This window comes from Ptiloglossa arizonensis, chromosome 1 (genome assembly GCF_051014685.1).
Source record: "Ptiloglossa arizonensis isolate GNS036 chromosome 1, iyPtiAriz1_principal, whole genome shotgun sequence".
Classification (NCBI taxonomy): domain Eukaryota; kingdom Metazoa; phylum Arthropoda; class Insecta; order Hymenoptera; family Colletidae; genus Ptiloglossa; species Ptiloglossa arizonensis.
The window spans coordinates 25,021,408-25,043,733 of NC_135048.1; the positions used below are offsets into that span (position 1 = coordinate 25,021,408).

General features: G+C 42.2%; 1 protein-coding gene across 1 annotated transcript in view; it reads right to left on the reverse strand.

Annotated features, from left to right (window-relative positions):
- The window catches only part of LOC143147404 (uncharacterized), a 312,219-nt gene that overhangs the window by 285,714 nt on the left and 4,179 nt on the right, over nt 1-22,326 (reverse strand). The gene's annotated exons all lie outside the window — the stretch shown is intronic.

Here is a 22,326-nt window from a genome sequence, read left to right on the forward strand (position 1 = left end):
AGGGCTGCTTGCGCGAATTTGCGCGCCGTCGTCATCGTCGTCGTCGTCGTCGACGCGCCGTGTCACCGGCGCGTATAAAACCGGGGGAAGAGCGTCGTTGCGCGTCGGGCGTAACTCCGCTACTTTCCCGTCCGTGACGAAGAGGAGGAGGACCGAGTTCAGTGGGGGAGGGAGGAAGTGGAGATGATACCGAGTTAGGAGAGAGAGGGAGGGAGAGAGAGGAGAGAGTACCGAGTCGAGGGAAAGAGAAGAATCGAGAGTACTGACTAAAGAGAAAGGAAAGGATAGAGAGTACAGAGTAGAGAGGAAGAAAAGAATAGAGAGTACCGAGTAGAGGGAAAGAAAAGAGTGCAGAGTATCGAGTAGAGAGAAATAAAAGAATAGAAAGACCGAGTAGAGGGAAAGAAAAGAGTAGGAAGTACCGAGTAGAGGGAAAGAAAAGAGTAGGAAGTACCGAGTAGAGGGAAAGAAAAGAGTAGGAAGTACCGAGTAGAGGGAAAGAAAAGAGTAGAAAGTACCGAGTAGAGAGAAAGAAAAGAATACAGAGTACCAAGTAGGAAGAAAGAAAATAATAGGGAGAAAGAGATGAATAGAAAGTGTCGAGTAGAGAGAAAGAAAAGAGTAGAAAGTGTCGAGTAGAGAGAAAGAAAAGAATACAGAGTACCAAGTAGAAAGAAAGAAAATAATAGGGAGAAAGAGAGTAGATAGATAGAAAGTGTCGAGTAGAGAGAAAGAAATAAGTAGAAAGTGTCGAGTAGAGAGAAAGAAAAGAATCGAGAGTACCGAGTAGAGAGAAAGATAGGAGTATGGGAGTATCGAGTAGAGAAAAAGCAAAGAATACAGAATACCAATTAGAGGTAAAGAAAAGAATCCAGAGTACCGAGTAGAAAGAGAGAAAAGAATAGAGTACCGAGTAGAAAGAGAGAAAAGAATAGAGTACCGAGTAGAAAGAGAGAAAAGAATAGAGTATCGAGTAGAAAGAAAGGAAAGAATAGAGTACCGAGTAGAAAGAGAGAAAAGAATTGAGTACCGAGTACAGACAAAGAAATGAATAGGAAGTATCGAGTAGAGGGAAAGAAAAGAGTACAAGGCACCAAACAGAGAGAAAGGAAAGACTAGAGAGTACCGAGTAAAGAGAAAGGAGAGACCAGAGAGTACCGAGTAGAGAGAAAGAAAAGACTAGAGAGTACCGAGTCGAAAGAGAGGGGGCAGAGGGGGCCCCTTTCGGTCTCGCTCCGATGATACTACTTTACGTTCCGGGCATTCGTCGTTTCGCTTCAACCTCTTTTTCTTTCTCTCTCCTCGCTTTCACCTGGCGAAACGTTTCGCCGAACCTCATCGAGTTTATTTATCGCGGAGCCCCTCCAATCCCCCCTTCCTAGCACGGATCCATGAATCGCGAGATCCACGCCGCGGAGGCGAAAGATTAGTCGGCTTGGCGAACCGTGACTCGAACCCGGAACCGTTCGTTCGCTCGGACGAGCCCGATTAGTCGAGAGGGGTTATACCCAGGATCGTCCCGTGGATCTAGGTTCTACGATCCTGGTGAACGTACGAACGACTGGCCGTACACTGGCGTTCTTACCGCGAGGAGAAGTATCCGATCTTCGTTCGACAAGTGTCGTCTCGTTCGACGCTCCGATCGAATCGAGTGAATCGCAATCGCTAACTGGGAATCTTTCTTGTGCATCTTTACTTCATTTTTTTCTAAATTACAAAATTGTCTACTTCGCTTAGAAAAGATTAAATACCGAGTAGAAAGAAAGAAAAGAATATGGAGTACCGAGTAGAGAGAAAGAAATTAATAGAAAGTGTCGAATAGGGAGAAAGAAAAGAGTACAGAGTACCAAATAGAGAGAAAGGAAAGACTGGAGTGTACTGAGTAGAGAGAAAGAAATGAATAGAAAGTGTCGAATAGAGAGTAAGAAAAGAGTACAGAGTACCAAATAGAGAGAAAGGAGAGAGTAGAGAGTACCGAATAGAGAGAAAGAAATGAATAGAAAGTGTCAAATAGAGAGAAAGAAAAGAGTACAGAGTACCAAATAGAGAGAAAGGAGAGAGTAGAGAGTACCGAGTAGAGAGAAAGAAAAGATTAGACAGTAGAGTAGTATGTTCTCCCCATACTATTGGGCGAACAAAGATACGTTACAATTGATATTCGTTCGTAATTAAAAAAAATATAATCGAAAGTTTAATAAACTCTCTGTGTGCCTAGATAAGGGTTAAGAGAGTGGTCCAGTTTTTTTTTTAATCAAAAGATCAATTTCTTTTTGTGCACTTTCTATAGATTCTAATCTTAAACGAATTATTCTGGAACAATCGAGGTAAAATTCGTTGATTTGACGATGTTATAATCGAATTGAAACTTGGTAAGATGTACTGAATCAATTTTGGGTGTAAGATATCGATTGTAACGCGATCGTCGGAACGATGTATTTAAGATTCATACTCTAGAACGAGGAACAAAATACTGGAGCTCGGTATTTTCTGTAGCCTGCTTCGTTCATCAACATTTTTCACCCGTTTGACGTACTCTATTTTCTTGATGAAAATGAGTGAAAACCTATCCATCTCGCAGCCCCTAGAATTTACTTCGTTCTCCGATATTCTTCGCTCGTTTAACATACTCGTTGCATACGTCCTTGTTTCATTGATTAAAATGTTCAAAAACCCATTCATCACTCTCGTACCGTCTACTTCGTTCTTCATCTGTTTAACACGTCCACGGTACACGTCCCTGTTTCGTTCATTAAAATTAACAAAAACCCATCCATCGATCTCGCACCCTGTACAGTAAGCTCTGTTCTTCGTCTACTCGATCTAAATATCATCTTTCTTTCCTGTTGATTAAAATTAACGAAAACTTCCATTCACCGATCTCGTAGCCCCAAAAACCTACCCTATCTTTCGATATTCTCCTCTGGTTTACCACTCATAGCACACATCCCTGTTTTATTATTTAAAATCATCGAAAACCCTATCCATCTTGCACCCCCTATAATTCTTCGATACTCTTCGCTTATTCAACACACGTCCCTATTTCGCCCATTAAAACGATCAAGAAACCATCCATCGATCTCGTACCCTCTACTTCCATAATTCTTTAGGGTACAGTGAGTTAAGAAATGTTTCCTCTTCGATACTTCTCAAAAATATTTTTCAACCCCGTGGTGCAAAATTAACTCCATACAAACTGCACGATAAGACTCTTAATATTCAAAGTAAATAATTAAACATCCGATCGATCTATCTTTTAATGTTGGAACGAATGCAACAATGATCCTAAGAGTGACAGATGTCGATAGCGAATGGTCGATGTCAGTTTTAAGGACTGTCTCCATATTGGCGCGGAAGGGTCGTCAGTTACGCGGTCAACGGTTTGGATATTTTTCTTTTGGTTTTTTTTCTATTCAATTCCAAGTCGAGAGTCACGAAGACCACACGACACTGTCGTCGTTCACGTAAAGGCATATCACTGTATACTCGTTTCTTCGGACTTTGTATTCTCGTATGTACAAAAACTATACCCCTGCGTATCACAATAAACTACATTTGTAAGAAAGTGTCGAATAGAGAGAAAGGAAAAGGTAGAAAGTACCGAGTAGAAAGAGAGAAAAGAATAGAGAGTACCGAGTAGAGAGAAAGAAGAGAGTAGAAAGTACCGAGTAGAGAGAAAGTAAAGAATACAGAGTACCAAGTAGAAAGAAAGAAAATAATAGGGAGAAAGAGATGAATAAAAAGTGTCGAGTAGAGAGAAAGAACAGAATCGAGAGTACCGAGTAGAGAGAAAGAACAGAATCGAGAGTACCGAGTAGAGAGAAAGAACAGAATCGAGAGTACCGAGTAGAGAGAAAAAAAAGAGTACAGAGTATCGAGTAGAGAGAAGGCAAAGAATACAGAATACCAATTAGAGGTAAAGAAAAGAATCCAGAGTACCGAGTAGAAAGAGAGAAAAGAATAGAGAGTACCGAGTAGAAAGAGAGAAAAGAATAGAGAGTACCGAGTAGAGAGAAAGGAGAGAGTAGAGAGTAACGAGTAGAGAGAAAGAAAAGATTAGAGAGTAGAGTAGTATGTTCTCCCCGTACTATTGGGCGAACAAAGATACGGTACAATTGATATTCGTTCGTAATTTAAAAAAATACAATCGAAGGTTTAGTGGACTCTCTGTGTGCCTGGGTAAGGGTTAAGAGATTATTATTGTAATCTGAACTTTCCAACATTTAATTTCAGTTACTTCTACGTATTATCATATCGTACGTTCAGCAACCGTGTCTCGAAGAGTTCACTCGTTGCGTACGTTGATTAAAATCAAACGAAACTCCGTCTCGTCTCGTTCGTTTATACCCCACGTGAACTCTCGTTGGCAGCGTGTTGCAACACCTCGTTGCAACGTCTCGAGCGAGGAATCCAGCTCGGAGCAACCCGAGTGTAATCCCAATCGTCACGACACGGATATCATCGCGGAACGAGCACCGGCCAGGTAAGAATCGTTTAAACAGGGCCAGAGTCGGGATCGATACCGAGCTGTACCGAAGACAACACTCCGATTCCCAATCGAGGTTTCGGTTCGCGATATCGTTCTCGATTTCGGGAACGAGCGGAGCTCCCTCGGTGGGAATCGGGGGAACGTAATTGCGTAAAGTTCGCAACGAGGGGGGCTGCGCGGAACGAGCTTCCCCCCTGTTCCGCGTCGAGGAGGGGGAGGACGTTACGAAAAGAGAGAGGGAGAGAGAGAGAGAGAGAACCCCGAGAGTATCTAGGTCTGTGTAACGATTTTTAGAGTCTCGACCCTCCGACAATCGTCCAGGCCATAAAAAACTTGAGGCACCCCACAGTCAACGCTGCGCCAGGGTTTCCATAGCGACCGGAGCCCTTTTGCACCCCTCTGTCGTTGACCTATACCTACACCGACCAGCCCCCTTTTTGGATTCCAGGCTGCCCTAAATCTATTAGACGAATTCAAAGATACGCGTAGACGACGCGTGGACTCACGGTGAAAGTATCGCTCCGTTCGTCAACGTAGTATAAATCGAGGCGGGGACGATAGGCGAGTGGAAGACGTCGCGACGCGCGGCCTCGACTACTCGTCTCGTTGCTTCCAGAGAATTTTTCAACGCGCAGTCTGGGTTAACGGCGCACGGGGCGCGAAGTATGGCCGCGGGCTGGGAGTATATGCCGCCCGGATGAGACTCGGATTCACCGACCGGATTTTTTGAAAAAGGTATCCCTCTCGCGCGGTGAACATCCCTGGGAAAACGTTCTTTCTGTGTATCGTTACGGTGTGAAATTAAAAAACGCGAAACAATCTTTTACTTCGATTCGTGTTTACCATTGGGGTTGATAGTTGGGATACTAGAGTTTTGTTGGGTTGAAAATGTTGTGTGATTATTACCAAAGTATTGGTAAAAGAATGTAAAACTAATTCTTTTCAATGGTCGATTAGAGTGGAATCTTCGAGTTAGGAGTAATATAGCTTTATTCTTGATGGACCAGAACGTTAGAAACAATTTTTTCTTTCGATGTATTTACGATTGGGGTTGATAGTTGAGGATACCAGAGTTTTGTGGGTTGAAAATGTAGTTGTGTGATTATTATCAAAGTATTGGTAAAAGAATGTAAAACTATTTGTTTTCAATGGTCTACTAGAGTGGAATCTTCTAGTTAGGAGTAACATAGCTTTTTTCTTGGTGGACCAGAACGTTAGAAACAATTTTTTCCTCCGATGTATTTACCATTGGGGTTGATAGTTAAGGATACTAGAGTTTTCTGGGTTGAAAATGTAGTTGTGTGAATATTATCAAAGTATTGTTAAAAGAATGTAAAATTATTTCTTTTCAATGCTCGATTGGAGTGGAATCTTCGAGTTAGGAGTAACATAGTTTTTTTCTTGGTGGACCAAATCATTACAAACAATTTTTTCTTTCGATGTATTTACGATTGGAGTTGATAGATGGGGATATTAGAGTTTTCTGGGTTGAAAATGTAGTTGTGTGATTATTATCAAAGTAGAGTTAAAATAATGTAAAACTATTTTTTTTCAATGGTCTACTAGAGTGGAATCTTCGAGTTAGGAGTAATATAGCTTTATTCTTGATGGACCAGAACGTTAGAAACAATTTTTTCTTTCGATGTATTTACGGTTGGATTTGATAGTTAAAGATACTAGAGTTTCTTAACTTGAAAAAGTAATTGTACCAAATTTTGTGGGTTGAAAATGTAGTTGTGTGATTATTACCAAAATAGAGTTAAAATAATGTCAAACTATTTTTTTCCAATGCTCGACTAGAGTGGAATCTTCAAGATGAGGAGTAACATAGCTTGTTTCTTGGTGAACCAGAACGTCAGAAATTAAAAACAATATTTTCCTACGGTGTATTTACGGTTGGATTTGATAGTTGAAGATACTAGAGTTTCTTAACTTGAAAAAGTAATTGTACCAAAGTACAGTTAAAATAGTGTAAAACTATTTCTTTCCAATGCTCAACTAGAGTGAAATCTTCAATTTGAAGAGCAACATAAGATCTTTCTTGATGGACCAGAGCGTTAGAAATTAAGTCGGTGTAAACATTTCGACAAAGGTTATCTCACTATTACAAATACAATAAAAGGTAATTTTCATCGCACGGTAAACACAGCAGAAGAATATTCTTCGTAACTCACTACGATATAAAATTAAAATAACGTAAAACTCTGAATTTTCCAGTCAGAAACCACAAAGTATCTTTCTCGATAAACTACGATATCAAAGATCGATGAAAAAGATACTAAATCCGAAAATTCTCAATCTTTCTCAGTAATGATTCACTGATTCTCTAAATTTTGAAAACAAATTTAGTATACAACTTTAACTAGTAACAAATTTAGGTACAAACCTCGCTATTGTACACTCGATAAAACATATTTCTCTCCCATAGTAAACATGACTATATACTATATTCCTTGCAGCTAATAAAATAAAATTTGTAACTATTGAAAATAATGCCAAACAATTTTGTTCGCGTTACTATCAGAGTAAATACATAAAGTTACGCGAAGCACGAGTACCTTGAACCTTCTTTCGAATTAATGGAAAATGTTCTCGATGATGTTTCGGGGGATGTTCCCCATACCCCTCCCCTCTCCCCCTAGAACAATTCTCAAACCCTGAAAAACACCTTGGACGCGATTCGAATACACTGTAACTCTCAGTATCGATCGATCGTAACTTTGACGTGTTAATATACGCGAGACGATACCTTCCTCGCATCGATCTCGCTCGGTGAAACGCGCGAGTCGGGCGCGTCGCGACGCCTTCGTGGCCCCGATTCGCGAAAAAGTAGCGCGTCCCTTCCGCGGGACTGTTATCGAGCGTCGTCGTCGTCGTCGTCGTCGTCGTGAAATTTAGACGCGCGTCGCTAAACAACGAACGACGAGGGAGAGAAAAAAAAGAAGAAAAAAAAAAAAGAAAGAAAAATCCGAGAAAAAGCAGCCCGTGCCGCGTAGAACCGAGAATACACGATGGTCGGCGACGAGGTACGCTGACATCAGACATGCAACGCCGACGAAAAAAAGAAAAACAAAGAAAGAAAGAAAAAAGAGAGAGAAAAGGAAAAGAAAAGGGGGGGGGAAGGAGAAGAAGAAGAAAAAAAAAAGGTGAGAGCCACGGAATCGTAAATCGAGAATTAAGTATGACGGCCGAGCGCGGGCAAGACGTATATAAATTTTCCTTGCCGATGAATAATAAATGGCGGAACCCGGGGAACAAGGGGGGAAAGACAGTACGAAGTAGAACCGTGCTCGAGTCTCGGGCGCAAGAAGGGCAGCGTGGAGAGAGAACGAGCAACCGTGTGGGAAAGAGAAACCGAGAAACGTGTGTGCACCGAGAGAAAGACAGAAAGAGAGAAAGAGAGAGAGAGAGATCTGGTGCAGAGAGCAGAGAGCAGAAAGGAAAGGGTGTGCTGAGCGAGAGAGGCGCGGAGAAAGAGATCCGTGGAGAGGGAGCGAGACCAAGGAGCGAACGAAAGGACGTTAACCCTTTTCTTGTTTCTCTCCGGCCCATCCCTCCCGTTCCTTCTCATCGCAGGAGTGCTCCTTTCCGCAGGAGAGTTACCTCGTCCCTTTCTTCTCCACCCTCAGTCACTTTTTCCACCTCGCGAGCCCTCTCTCTCTCTCTCTCTCTCTCTCTCTCTCTCTCTCTTTCTATCTATCTTTCTCTCCAAGCTTCCTCGGTTGTACCGAGGCTCCCTCTCTGCACCCACCCACTTCTCCGTCTCGCTCTTTCTCACGCCCCTGTCCGCTGCTTTCTTGCCCTCCGTTTCTCGTCGTCGAGGGGAGAACAAAAATTACGAATCCGCGAGGCATTCGTCGAGAGCTACGAGAAGCTCGATCGAGGGGTTTCGCGCGCCAGTCGCGACGTTTCAACCGAACCGCCGCGGAAATGCTTAACCCTGCGCGAAGGGTTGCCGCTGTCTCGAGCGCGATCGAGTCGCGGAACCACCACTCTTTCTTGTAGTTTTCAGCGGCTCGGAGTCATACGGAATACGACGATATTCCGACGTGTTTCGGCTCGCTCGAGTTACGACCGTACCGATCACAAGTTGTCGGGAAGTTGGAAGTCAACGGGATCTGGAGTCACGAATACGGGGTCAGCTGACGCGGGGTACTTGAACGGTGAGCGATCGCGAAGGTACCAATGTGGAGGAATGGTGGTATTTGAGATTCTTTTTGAGAATTTAGTTTCTTTTGTATTTTAGGAAGGTAGGTATAATGAATAGAAGGGGATATTTGTGAGTAAAATTAGGAGAAATCTTGTGTTTAACGGTATGGAAGGAAATTTTGTGAGAGATTTGAGCGGTGGGCGATTACTATATGAAGATACCAATGTGGAGGAATGTTGGTATTTGAGATTTTTTTTGAGAATTTAGTTTCTTTTGTATTTTAAGAAGATAAGTATAATGAATAGAGGGGGATATTTGTGAGTAAAATTAGGAGAAATCTGGACTTTTTAGGAAGTTTAACGATATGGAAGCAGCTGTTGTGAGACGTTTGAGCAATGGGCGATTATGAAGATACCAATGTGGAGGAATGTTGGTATTCGAATTTTTTTTGAGAATTTACTTTCTTTTGTATTTTAAGAACATAAGTATAATGAATAGAGAAGGATATTTGTGATTGAAATTAGGAAAAATCTGGTCTTTTTGAGAGGTTTAACGATATGGGAGGAAATTTTGTGAGAGATTTGAGCGGTGGGCGATTATGAAGATACCAATGTGGAGGAATGGTGGTATTTGAGATTCTTTTTGAGAATTTAGTTTCTTTTGTATTTTAGGAAGGTAGGTATAATTGTTAGAAGGGATCATTTGTGAATGAAATTAGGAGAAATTTGATCTTTTTGAGAGGTTTAACGACATGGAAGGAACTGTTGTGAGAGATTTGAGCGTTGGGAAATTATGAAGATACTAATGTGGAGGAATGTTGGTATTCGAATTTTTTTGAGAATGTACTTTCTTTTGTATATCAAGAAGGTAAGTATAATGAATAGAGGGAGCCATTTCTAAGTGAAATTAGAAGAAATTTGGTTTTTTTGAGAGCTTTAACGATATGAAAGGTGCTGTTATGAGAGATTTGAGCGGCGGACGATTATGAAGATACTAATATGGAGGAATGTTGGTATTCAAGATTTTTTGAGAATTTACTATCTTTTGTATCTCAAGAAGGTAAGTATAATGAATAGAGGGGGCCATTTCTAAGTGAAATTAGAAGAAATTTGGTTTTTTTGAGAGCTTTAACGATATGAAAGGTGCTGTTATGAGAGATTTGAGCGGCGGACGATTATGAAGATACTAATGTGGAGGAATGTTGGTATTCGAATTTTTTTGAGAATGTACTTTCTTTTGTATATCAAGAAGGTAAGTATAATGAATAGAGGGAGCCATTTCTAAGTGAAATTAGAAGAAATTTGGTTTTTTTGAGAGCTTTAACGATATGAAAGGTGCTGTTATGAGAGATTTGAGCGGCGGACGATTATGAAGATACTAATATGGAGGAATATTGGTATTCGAGATTTTTTGAGAATTTAGTTTCTTTTATATTTCAAGAAGGTAGATATAATGATTAGAGGATACCATTTGTGAGTGAAATTAGGAAAAATCTGGTCTCTTTTGAGAGTTTTAATGATATGGAAGGAACTATTGTAAAATTTTTGAGAAATGGTCGATTACGAAGATACCAATGTGGAGGAATATAGGCGTTCAGGAAGATTTTTATTGAATTAATGATACAAAAAATGAAAAGCGAAAATCCTTTTCCAAACCTTTTTCGAAGTTTAAGCTTATGAACTCAGTTTATGTCAACCGTTCAATATTTGAAACGGTTAGCGTTCAAAGAGACTTTTAACGAATTAATATTTGACACTTTACGTTTCAGAAAGAGAAATATGAATAATAGGAAGCAGAGACCATCAATATCCAGAACTGCCGACACGGAGTTACCCGCCATGACAACTGTGAGCAGTGGTCGTCTGTGACACTATTTACTAATGTGGAGGAATATGGGGCGCTCGGACAGGTTTTCAAAGAAATATAAAATATGGAAGCAGGGATCGTTTATGATTGAATATATAAAATACCCTCGTCTCTTTCAGGAGTTTCAGCTCACGGACCTGTAGAAGTTACGCGCGATTGTGTACATAAATCAAAAACCTGGCGACGGAGAGTGTTTCGAAGAAACATTCTCGTTCCAACTACCAACTTCTTTACAACGATCCATGATAATTTACAACTTAACGGTTTTCCAAAAGTAGAAACATTTTATTTAAAATTTCTACATGTGTACTTCATGTACATGGACCGTAATTTGGAGCTTCGATAAACAACGTCGATCAATTTGAGAAGTTTCAAAAGATTAAAATATCGTAGAAATTAATTTACGTAAAGATTATCAATCTTCGAAAGTTACAATAAATCAATTTTTATCGCATTTCAACCCCTTAGAATCTACTCGTATAAAAAATCTAGACTTACAATTCCATGCAATTTTGTATTACTTGGCAAGTATTCGTCCGCTAATTAAACCATCGCAAAAATAAATTTACGTAAAAATTATCAACCTTCGAAAATTACAATAAGTCAACTTTTGTCACTTTTCAACACTAGAATCACTAGAATCCACTTGCGCTAAAAATTGAGACGTACAATTTTACATTACTTCGCAAGTATTCGTTCACCGATTAAATTATCGTAAAAATTAATAACCTTTGAAAGTTACAATAAGATAACTTTGTACATTTTGTTTGACAACAATTTCAGGGGAAATTAGTCGTGAGTATTCGTCCGCTAATTAAACTACCACAAAAATAAATTTACGTAAAAATAATCAACCTTCGAAAGTTACAATAAGCCACCTTTTATCACATTTCAACCCCTTGGAATCTACGTGTATAAAAAATCTAAACTTACAATTCTATGCAATTTTCTCTTACTTCGCAAGTATTCGTCCACTAATTAAACTACCGCAAAAATAAATTTACATAAAAATAATCAACCTTCGAAAGTTACAATAAGTCAACTTGTCTCACATTTCAACCCCTTAAAATCAACTTGCATAAAAAATCTAAACTTACAATTCCATGCAATTTCATATTACTTCGCAAGTATTCGTCCACTAATTAAACTACCACAAAAATAAATTTACTTAAAAATGCTCAACCTTCGAAAGTTACAAGTCAACTTTTATCACGTTTCAACCCCTTAGAATCAACTTGCATAAACAATCTAAACTTACAATTCCATGCAATTTCGTATTACTTTGCAAGTATTCGTCCACTAATTAAACTACCACAAAAATAAATTTACTTAAAAATGCTCAACCTTCAAAAGTTACAAGTCAACTTTTATCACGTTTCAACCCCTTAGAATCAACTTGCATAAACAATCTAAACTTACAATTCCATGCAATTTCGTATTACTTTGCAAGTATTCGTCCGCTAATTAAACTACCACAAAAATAAATTTACCTAAAAATGCTCAACCTTCAAAAGTTACAAGTCAACTTTTATCACGTTTCAACCCCTTAGAATCAACTTGCATAAACAATCTAAACTTACAATTCCATGCAATTTCGTATTACTTTGCAAGTATTCGTCCACTAATTAAACTACCACAAAAATGCTCAACCTTCGAAAGTAACAATAAGTCAACTTTTCTCACATTTCAACCCCTTGGAATCTACTTGCACCAAAAATCTAGACGTACAATAGTATTTCCATCGTACGTTTCACGAGTCGCAGAATCCCGTATCTGGCAACCCCGAACCTACCCACCCCTCGTGTATTACGAAAGTAAAAATCCAGGTCAGCGATCTCGACGTATACGATTTTCGTGATACACCTCGGTGCACGTAACAACGATCTCAGCGAATAATGTCGAGAAACCGAAGCGCAAATAAATTGTGGCCCGCTGGGTGGGAAAAAGGCGGCCCTCGTGCTCGGGCAAACGCTGCGAGGTTCGCGCGCGAAATTTCTGGGACACTTTGCATATTTTCGCGTGATCGTGCCTCCACCTCCACCTCCACCTCCACCTCCACCTCCATCTCCTCCACCTCCACCGCCGTCGTCGTGGAGTTCGGCTCGCCCGTGGGAAGAAACCTTCGAGACGTTATAATTACGCGGACCAATTTGTCCGGCTAATAACACGTCATTATATTATTAAAAAGTCGTAAAGATAATCATTGCGTCTACCCGGCTTTGCCAGCCTATTGTTTTACGGCCGAGGGTTCCTCGTACTATTATTCGCGTTGATCTTAAAACTACGGCCGTGCGCGCGTAATGGCTTCTGCCCCGATTATCCCTGCACGCTTGTGTATCGCTGGTGCGTTTTAACCCCTTCGCGGGCCGACCGACCGCGCGGGTCTTAAATCACGCTTGGGGTGACGAGCACGGCCGATGCTACCGACACCGCCATTGTTTCGTACGATTTAACATTCCTCGTCGTAACGGGCGTACACGGCTGCCCGATAAATAGAGAACCACCGAGATTTTCATCGAACGTTCCGTTATTTTGTTTCGAGAGGATTATTATGAATTTGAAGTTTGGAAAGAAAATTCTTTCGAACACGTATACTTATTTAATTGTTCATCCGGGAATATTCGGTGACCTTATCCATTATAAGTGATACCACAACGTTTTGATTGTGAGTAGCGTGGGTCGAGAAAGACCCTAGGTACGTAAGCGATTGTATGTGCAATATTTCTGGAGGAAGAGTGTCCTGAATGTGCAAAACTCGAATTTGTAACTCGACAACACTATAAGATGGCTAAAAGGGAAAAGAAAAGAGTTTCATCTGTTACAATTTTGATCGTGAGTAGCGTGGGTCGAGAAAGACCCAAGGTATGCAAGCGATTGAATGTGCAATATTTCCGGAGGAAAAATGTCCCGAATGTGCAAAACTCAGGTTTGTAACTGGACGACGCTATAAGATGACTAAAAGAGAAAAGAAAATAGTTGCATCTGTTACGATTTTGATCGTGAGTAGCGTGGGTCGAGAAAGACCCAAGGTATGCAAGCGATCGAATGCGCAATGTTTCCGAAGAAAAAATGTCCCGTATGTGCAAAACTTGGATTTTTAACTTTGCGAGATGACTAAAGGACAAAAGAAAGGAGTCGCACCTATTACAACTTTGATCGTAAGTGGCATGGGTCGAGAAAAACCCAAGGTATGCAAACGATTGAACCCGCAATATTTCCGGAGGAAAAATGTCCCCAATGTGTGAAACTCGGATTTCTAATTCGACGACATTATAAAATGACTAAAAGAAAAAAAAAGGAAGTTGCAACTGTTACAGCTTTGATCGTAAGCGTAGGTCGAGAAAGACCCAAGGTATGCAAACGATTGAACGCGCAATATTTCCGGAGGAAAAATGTCCCGAATGTGCAAAACTCAAATTTGTAACTCGACGACACTATAAGACGACCAAAAGAAAGAAAAAAAACGAGTCGCGTCTGTTACGAGTTTGATCGCGAGTAGCGTGGGTCGAGAAAGACCCAAGGTACGGGGCAGACCCGATCACCACCGACTCCGCGCCGATGACGCGCGAATCGACACCGAGAGTCCCGCGAGTTCTCTCGCGTAACACGGATCTCCAGCGTGGACGTTCCTTTCCGTGTACAAAAATAGCACCGCCGCGAAATCCAAAGCCACGAAACAAATCCCAAGATCGACGTTCCGCTCGCGGTGCGACCTTATCGTCCCGATTACCATAGTCGTTCCGTAAAAACGGGAGTTCCGAGACCTTTCACTCGTCCCCCCACTCCAAACCGATTCACGACCCGTTCGCGACCCGAACGGTTCGGAAATCGGTTCCACGAACTCCGACACGGAGAACTCGAGGTCACTCGCGGGTATATCCTGACGAATCTCGACGGGGCGAGAATAGTCGTCGGGTTAGGTACGTTTAAAATAAAGTAGCGGGGCGACGGTAAATTTATCGTCCCCCGAACCCGCGCGAATATGTTTACCCGATCCCTCGGGATCACGTGTCGCGATGAAAACCACGAAAATACCGGCCACGGAATTCTCTCTCGGCTCGGAGGCCGAAGACGGAGGCGGAGGCGGTAGTGGCGGAGGCGGTGGCGGTCACACCGCCTCCTACCCGTGGAAAAACCGTCTCCGCTGCCCTCCTTGTCACTCACGTGTCACTTCTGCGCAGCTACGCCGCGAAAATAAGGCCGCGGGTTTTGGAATACCCGACCGGTTAGTCAGACCATTTAGTCATTCCTCTTATAACGGGTATACTCGGTATCGCGCTAGTCACCAGAAACTCGCCTTTGGGAACTATCCAGATCACGAATTAGCTCGTGAAAAAAAAACCACCCCCCCAAGGAACCGACCAACCCGCCTCTGCCCCTTCGAGAACCACCCGTGGGGGTTACAGAAGCACACCGAAATAAACACGCGTTAAGTAATAACATCGGAGTGGAAATACAGGGTGATTCAGATATACGTGGCCATGCTACGAGGGGAGGGAGAGGGTGATCCACGCGCTAAGAGGAGTATGTTCTGCGAAGATGCGTTCTGTATACTTTGGTTTTCGAGTTACGAATGGTCGAAGAAAATCTTCGGTGTCAAAAAAAAAAAAAAATTGATTCTTTGGAACCTGATTACCAGAATATCCACTTAAGGAGGGTGTTGTACCATGTTGGAGAGGAATTTGAATATGGTTGAACAATTTTTACTTATTTTTGACTGTAGACTTGCGACTCGAGACTATTCTCAATTTTTTTCCACAGGTCAAATTCTCAGCTACGCACAGTACATTGTGGTCAACTTCTCAGTACCGCACAGTACATTTTTGGCTTCCTTTGAATTCACGATAGTCTTCAAACGATCTCGAAATAACAATTTTCGAAGAACAAATGGGAAATTAACTATTTTCTTCGATCGTTCCTTCACTGGTCAACTTCTCAGTACCACACAGTACATTTTTGGTTTCCTTTGAATTCACGATAGTCTTCAAACGATCTCGAAATAACAATTTTCGAACAACAAATAGGAGATTGAATATTTTCTTCGATCGTTCCTCCAATGGTCAACTTCTCAACTCCGCACACTACATTGTGGTCAACCTCTCAACTCCGCACAGTACATTGCCGTCCCACACAAGAAGTTGGCTTCCTTCGAATACACAATAAACTTCGAAAACCTTCTAGCTAAAAATTTCGAAAAAACAAAGTTTCGCTCTCGAAACTTTCTTCGATCGTCCGTAACTCGAAAACCAATCCACACATTTTTATCTAGTGTATCGATGTGAAACACTATCGTATCGATAATACACATCACGAGTATCATATTTTTTACTCGTCTCGCTCCGTAAGATACACCCCCGAAGTATCCACATTTCTGAATCACCCTGTAGGTGCCCGCGCGAACCGTGTGTAATCGAACGAATTACTCCTCGATATCCCCCGCAGAGGAGGGTTGTTCTAATTAGCGGGAGCGATGAACCATCCCTAAGATGATCCAGGAGAGAAGAAAAGAAGGGGCAGAGTAGAAAAATTAACGGAGAGGAGAGGACGTACAAGCAAGAGAAAAAAAAAGAGAAAAAAAGGAAAAGGAGAGAAGAAACGACGACAAGGGGGCGGAGTGAAGAAGGTGGAGGAGGTGGAGGCTGGCAGAATCCGGGAATGTCCAAATTTTTGGCACGTCGCCAATTCGGCGGTTATCTTATTATGATCGAGCGGAATTAACGAGCTATTTATCGAGATTACACACGGCGATACGCAACGTTATAATCTAAAATAAACCGCGGCCCTGTTCCGCGGGCTTTATCAGAGGCTTTCGGAGCGGTGTTCGCCAAACACGCGATACAGATATCCGGCGTCGGTGTTATTACAAACAACCGACGCCTGTGAAACACAGGACCCCTGGCTCCCGCCCGAGCAGCGGGTTCTCCTCTTTGTGACGCGAGTTCGGTTTAATCAGCCGCGTTCTCTCGTTCTCGATACGAGCGACGATTAGATTTCGGAATGTATAATCGGGACGGAGAGATCTCCGTGGAGAGGGCTCGCGGTACCGTGGACGCGTACACAGACGCTTTATTCTCACCGTACGAGTATCAGGTAAGAGTAAGTTACTTTCGGAGGAGGCTCGTGTATCGGTATCTCGACGTTTCGGTGGAGTCTCGCGGAGGTAAGTCGACGAAGCTTCGCGATCTCGAGAACTTTGCTTCTTGCTATCGTATGAGATAGCAACTTTGAGTATTATTATCATACGAGGAAGAGCTTGAGTAATCTCTCGTAGAGTGTTATTATTTGGGAAGAAGAACTTGAGTAATCTCTCGTCGAGTATTATTATCATATAAGGAAGAGCTTGAGTAATCTCTCGTTGAGTATTATTATCATATAAGGAAGAGCTTGAGTAATCTCTCGTTGAGTATTATTATCATATAAGGAAGAGCTTGAGTAATCTCTCGTTGAGTATTATTATCATATAAGGAAGAGCTTGAGTAATCTCTCGTCGAGTATTATTATCATATAAGGAAGAGCTTGAGTAATCTCTCGTAGAGTATTATCATATAAGGAAGAGCTTGAGTAATCTCTCGTCGAGTATTATTATTGTGAAGGAGAACTTGAGTAATTTCTTGTCGAGTATTATTATTGTGAAGGAGAGCTTGAGTAATTTCTTGTCGAGTATTATTATTGTGAAGGAGAGCTTGAGTAATCTCTCGTCGAGAATTATTATCCTATAAGGAAGAGCTTGAGTAATTTCTCGTCGAGTATTATTATTGTAAAGAAGAGCTTGAGTAATCTCTCGTCGAGTATTACTATTGTAAAGGAGAGCTTGAGTAATCTCTCGTCGAGTATTATTATTGTAAAGAATAGCTTGAGTAATCTCTTGCGGTATTCTTATTATATAGAATAGCTTGAGTAATCTCTCGCGGAGTATTATTATTATACAGAGCAGCTTGAGTAGTCTCTCATCGAGTAGTATTATTATACAGAAGAACTTGAGTAATCTCTCGTCAAGTATTATTATCGTATAAGGAAGAGCTTGAGTAATCTTTCGTCGAGTATTATTATTGTAAAGAAGAACTTTAGTAATCGCTCGTCGAGTATTGTTATTGTAAAGAAGAGCTTGAGTAATCTCTCATCGAGTATTATTATTGTGAAGAAGAGTTTGAGTAATCTCTCGTCGACTATTATTATTATATAGAACAGCTTGAGTAATCTCTCGCGTAGTATTATTATTATACAGAACAGCTTGAATAGTCCCTCCTCGAGTAGTATTATTATACAGAAGAACTTGAGTAATCTCTCGCGGAGTACTATTATTATACAGAACAACTTGAATAGTCCCTCATCGAGTAATATTATTATACAGAAGAACTTGAGTAATCTCTCATCGACTATCATAATTATAAAGTACAGTTTAAGTAACCTTCCACCGAGCATTATTATAAAGAAGAACTTGAGTAACCTTTCACCGAGTATTATTATAACAAAGGACAACTTGAATATCCTTCGTAAACAGAAACTAACTAAATTACACACGCTCCAGTTACACGCTCCGTCTCCCTGCATCACCGAAACATCGTTCAAAATCGTTAAAAAACTATACCGCGACTCATCCATACCATACGTATCATCACGTGTTCATAATCAGCTAAAGTTTGCGAAAAGATATTCCATCGTGCACATTTCGAAAATCGAAGCCCGAACGATGCGACGAAATGAAGGAAACAACTGATAGCTACGACAATGGTGAACCAACGATCATACAGGGACTTGGAGAATAATCTGTCGTTACGCCGATGGGTCTTCCAGACATCCTTAAAAAAAACTCACTACGCTCTCGAGCTAGACGTTTTTTTGCGCGCGCAGTTTTTTCTATTACTCGTACTCGCGGCCAGGAGTTTTTTTCCTCGGCCTTTTTTTTTTCCCCCTTCCCCTCCCCTCACCTCCCACCGCCACCTTTTTTTTCCCCCCCTATTACTCGTACGCATTTCCAGGAATTCATGTAAATCACACGGTCGATCGTCATTCACTTCGCTCGATCAATTGGCAAACTTTGAACGGCCGTAGCTTGGCGTAGAATCGTCGGATTCGCGTCGAACAAAATTCTAATTGAAGGGCGCGAATTTTCCGAGAAACTGGCGTGCACGGAATTTTTTCACGTGCCCCGACCACGGAATCTCGCTCCATCTCGTACCATCCTGGTTTCGTATTTGAGTCGATAGCCGGCCACGGGGATACGTTACGCGCGGATTTGGCAACGTTAGCGAAACATCGCTGAAACACAAACAACGTAGAATGGAAGAACAGCAACGCGACGAAACTCGAGAAATTCCCGTTTAAAGATCGACGACAACGTAACAAATTAGACACCACCATCGAATCGACAAATATGTATTCTCGAGAAAATACAAATATTATTTTCGAATTATTTGAAACGAATGCTCGAATTTCCCAAATTATCGAGCAACCTCGCTTATGGAAAAAGTGTACATGTTTGCAGATGTGAATTGAACGTAAACATTGTTCGTATGATTCATGCTGAAGAGGATTTGAGTGAAAAATCGAAACTGTTCGTCGAAGTTTCTCGTTCACTTTGTAAATACTAGAGACACGTGTTTGAGAATTGTTTTACAGAGGTGGCGAATTGATTAATGGAAACTAATCACCTAATCGTTGGAATCATTGAAATTCGAAACGATCTCGAACGTATATTAGTGCGTAAAATATTGCAAGAATTTAATCATTTCTAGTTTTTTTCCTGGTAATTTCATTTTTCTACAATTACTCCATTTACACTTCCTCTTAGCCCCCTAAATTACAAAAGTTAGCAAAGTAGAAGCGTTCATTTCGTAGAAGCGACTATACTCGTCCTTTCACCTTGCTTCCGTAGAACGCAATTTCCTCCATTCTACTTTTCTGGAACACGATCCATAAATTTGTTCCGCGAAAAATAGAACAATTTCACATCTACCATAATTTTAAAACTCGTAAGTCTACACGATACGTCGCGTTATCGTACGACGAATAAATTATTCCGAACGATTCGAAGAAATCTACTTTTCTCCGTCACGGTGGCGAAACACGTGTGAGATTGTTTTTATTGAATCGCGAACAAGGATACGAATGTTTGTATAGAAGGATAAGTGACAGGTTGTAGATTTAAATTGGCAACGAGATATGTGATGTATATGAGATTGAGATAATTTGTACGAGTGTGACGAGTGGTTTGTATTTTTGTTGCTTCTTGAAATGATAAATTAATAAATAGTAAAAACTGTGTTCTCCTATTAGTGTATCAACTGTATAAACGAGAATAAAAGAACAACGGGAGAACGCTGTTTATTTTTATTTAGTGGTTTAGCAATGTAAAAATTGACACATTGATCATCACACACGTGCACACCCTATTTCTCGCGATCCTCCGACTACCCAGTCATACCACTCAATCTCGCATATATCACATTGCCAACTTAAATTTGTAACCTCATTTATGGATTAAAATCAGTAACCTACTTTATGGATTAAAATCTGTAACCTACTTTATAGATTAAAATCTGTAACCTACTTCTTATAAATTAAAATCTACAATCTAATTTATAGATCGAAATCTACGACCTAATTTATAGACTAAAATCTACAACCTAATTTATAGATATATTTATATCTAAACATCGTAATCACTCGACCTTCCGTACATTAAAGATCGACGACAACGTGAAAAATTATCCTCGTTCGTAATACGTTCGATAAAAAGAAGCTCGCGTTAAGTTCGTATCCCGACGAAACCGTCGACGAAAGGCGGAGGAAAATTTCGTAGGCAAAAAGAAAGCAAAGGATTCCTCCCGCGAGCCGTCGAACGCGGAACGGGACAAAGTTGACGAGGAACGCGCGCGCCCAACCCGGACTACTCGGTGCGAAGGGGCGCAGGACGAGGGGCGGGGTGGGGGGGGGGAACGAGCGCGGCCGGCGTAGAGAAAACCGGCCGCGAAATCGTTCGCGTGAATTCGGCCGTCTTCGCTCGGTCGATTCGCGTGCGCGGGACGCGGACGTGGTAAAAGCGGAACAGAGGAGGCGCGCGAGCTCGAGCAACGGAGAGGAGAGACGAGTCGGCGGTCGGCCAGTGCGCGAAAAGAATAGCTCGGCTGATTCATACGCGAAGTCACGAGCCGTACATCGTACGCAGCCGGCGTACGGCCGTGCAAGCGTAATCGAAAACACACGAGATGCACACGTTCCACGGGCGAGCGTTCCCGGTTCCCCCACTCCCGACGGTGCCCGCCAGCGCTACCCCCTCCACGCCCCGCTACCTCCCGCGCCCACCACTCGACCGACACGAGCACCAGCGCCCGTGCAGCACGCTTTTATACCCGTATTCTTTCGACCTTACGCGACGGGGCAACGTCGCCTCGAAAAAAATCCCGAACCGGCGATCTTCGGCTACGCGTCCACTCGAGAGAAAAACTGTCGCGAGTTCCTACCGAGCGTTCCTCCTCGGTAAAAAAATACTCGGTCTCCATTGGCGAGAAACACTCGAGAACAACTCGCGACAGTTTTGCTTTCAAATGGACACGTAGCTTTACGCGCGCAGTCTCTTACCGGGAGAATTTTACTGGCCCGGTTGCGCGACGTCGAGATGAAGTCTCGGCTAGGTTCACGATCCGCATTCTTTCCTCGAAACGCCGCTATTGCTCGACTCGCTTAGAAGGGGAGGGAGAGGGAGTAAAAAGAGAACGATTCCGATGGAAATTTGCATTGATGTTGGTACAAGTATCCGGTACTTCGGTGGTTACTTTTCGAGCGCGAGAGAAGCGCGTGGGTCTGAAAAGACCCACGCGTCCTTCCCGTTTGTTTTCTGTAATCGAAGATTTTGCAATAGACGCGATTAGATGCTTTGGTATTGTTTTTCTAGTCGATTTATATTGTAATATTGGAAATCTGAGTTTCGGAGATTCGGGAGAGTTTTTACCAAAAGATCTTGAATACATAGTACAGAGTTAGAAACCTAACCCAATTGAGACTCGTACGGACACGGATGAAACAGGTAGCTCCGATACAAGCGATTCTTCCTCAAAGTCGAGAAACGGAAGAAACAAAAATTCCTTCATTCGCCGAAAATTACGTAGTCTCTGTAGAAAAAATTTTCCAACCAACCCCAAAGTGTGTCGATCGTTCGTTGAACGTACATTTGTCATTACTTTCGCGGAAATGTACTACGAATAAAAACAATACGATGTGCAAGTTCCATCGTTTACGATCGCGTCCTTCGACCAAAAAAAAAAAAACAAGTGTATTTCGTCGAAGCGTTCCGAGAAGCTTCGATTCGATTCCGCGCGCGGTTGGGAGAGTCGGCCGGAAGACGCCGGCGGGAAGAGGAAGAGATTGTTTGCCGAGAGGCGATCTTTCCCCTCCGTAGGGGGAAAGGACGGTCCCGAGAGGTCGTCGGGGGCGTGATACGCGTGTCCTGTCCATCCACGGGAGCGAAACGCAGAAGCCACGGAGACGGGAGCAAAGAGTCCACCGAAACGGGAAAGAGAGAGAATAGGACGAGGAAGAGGCGCGGGGGAGGCGGAGTGTGAGGGGGTGGGGTGTAGCGGAGAAAGTGGCCGCACGGTTAGAATAGTTAAAAATAACCCGAGCGAGGGTCCTGAGCCGTGCTTCGGTTCCTGTAAACACACCCGTGGGGAGAGGCATGGCAAAAGGAGCAAGTGGGGGAGTCCCCGGTGTGCCTGCCTGCCTGCCTGCCTGCCTGCCTGCGTATCTGGCACACGGGGAACGGACACACAGAGAGGGTAACACGGCGGAGCCACCGTCGTCGTCGTGGTTGTTCGAACGCAAATAG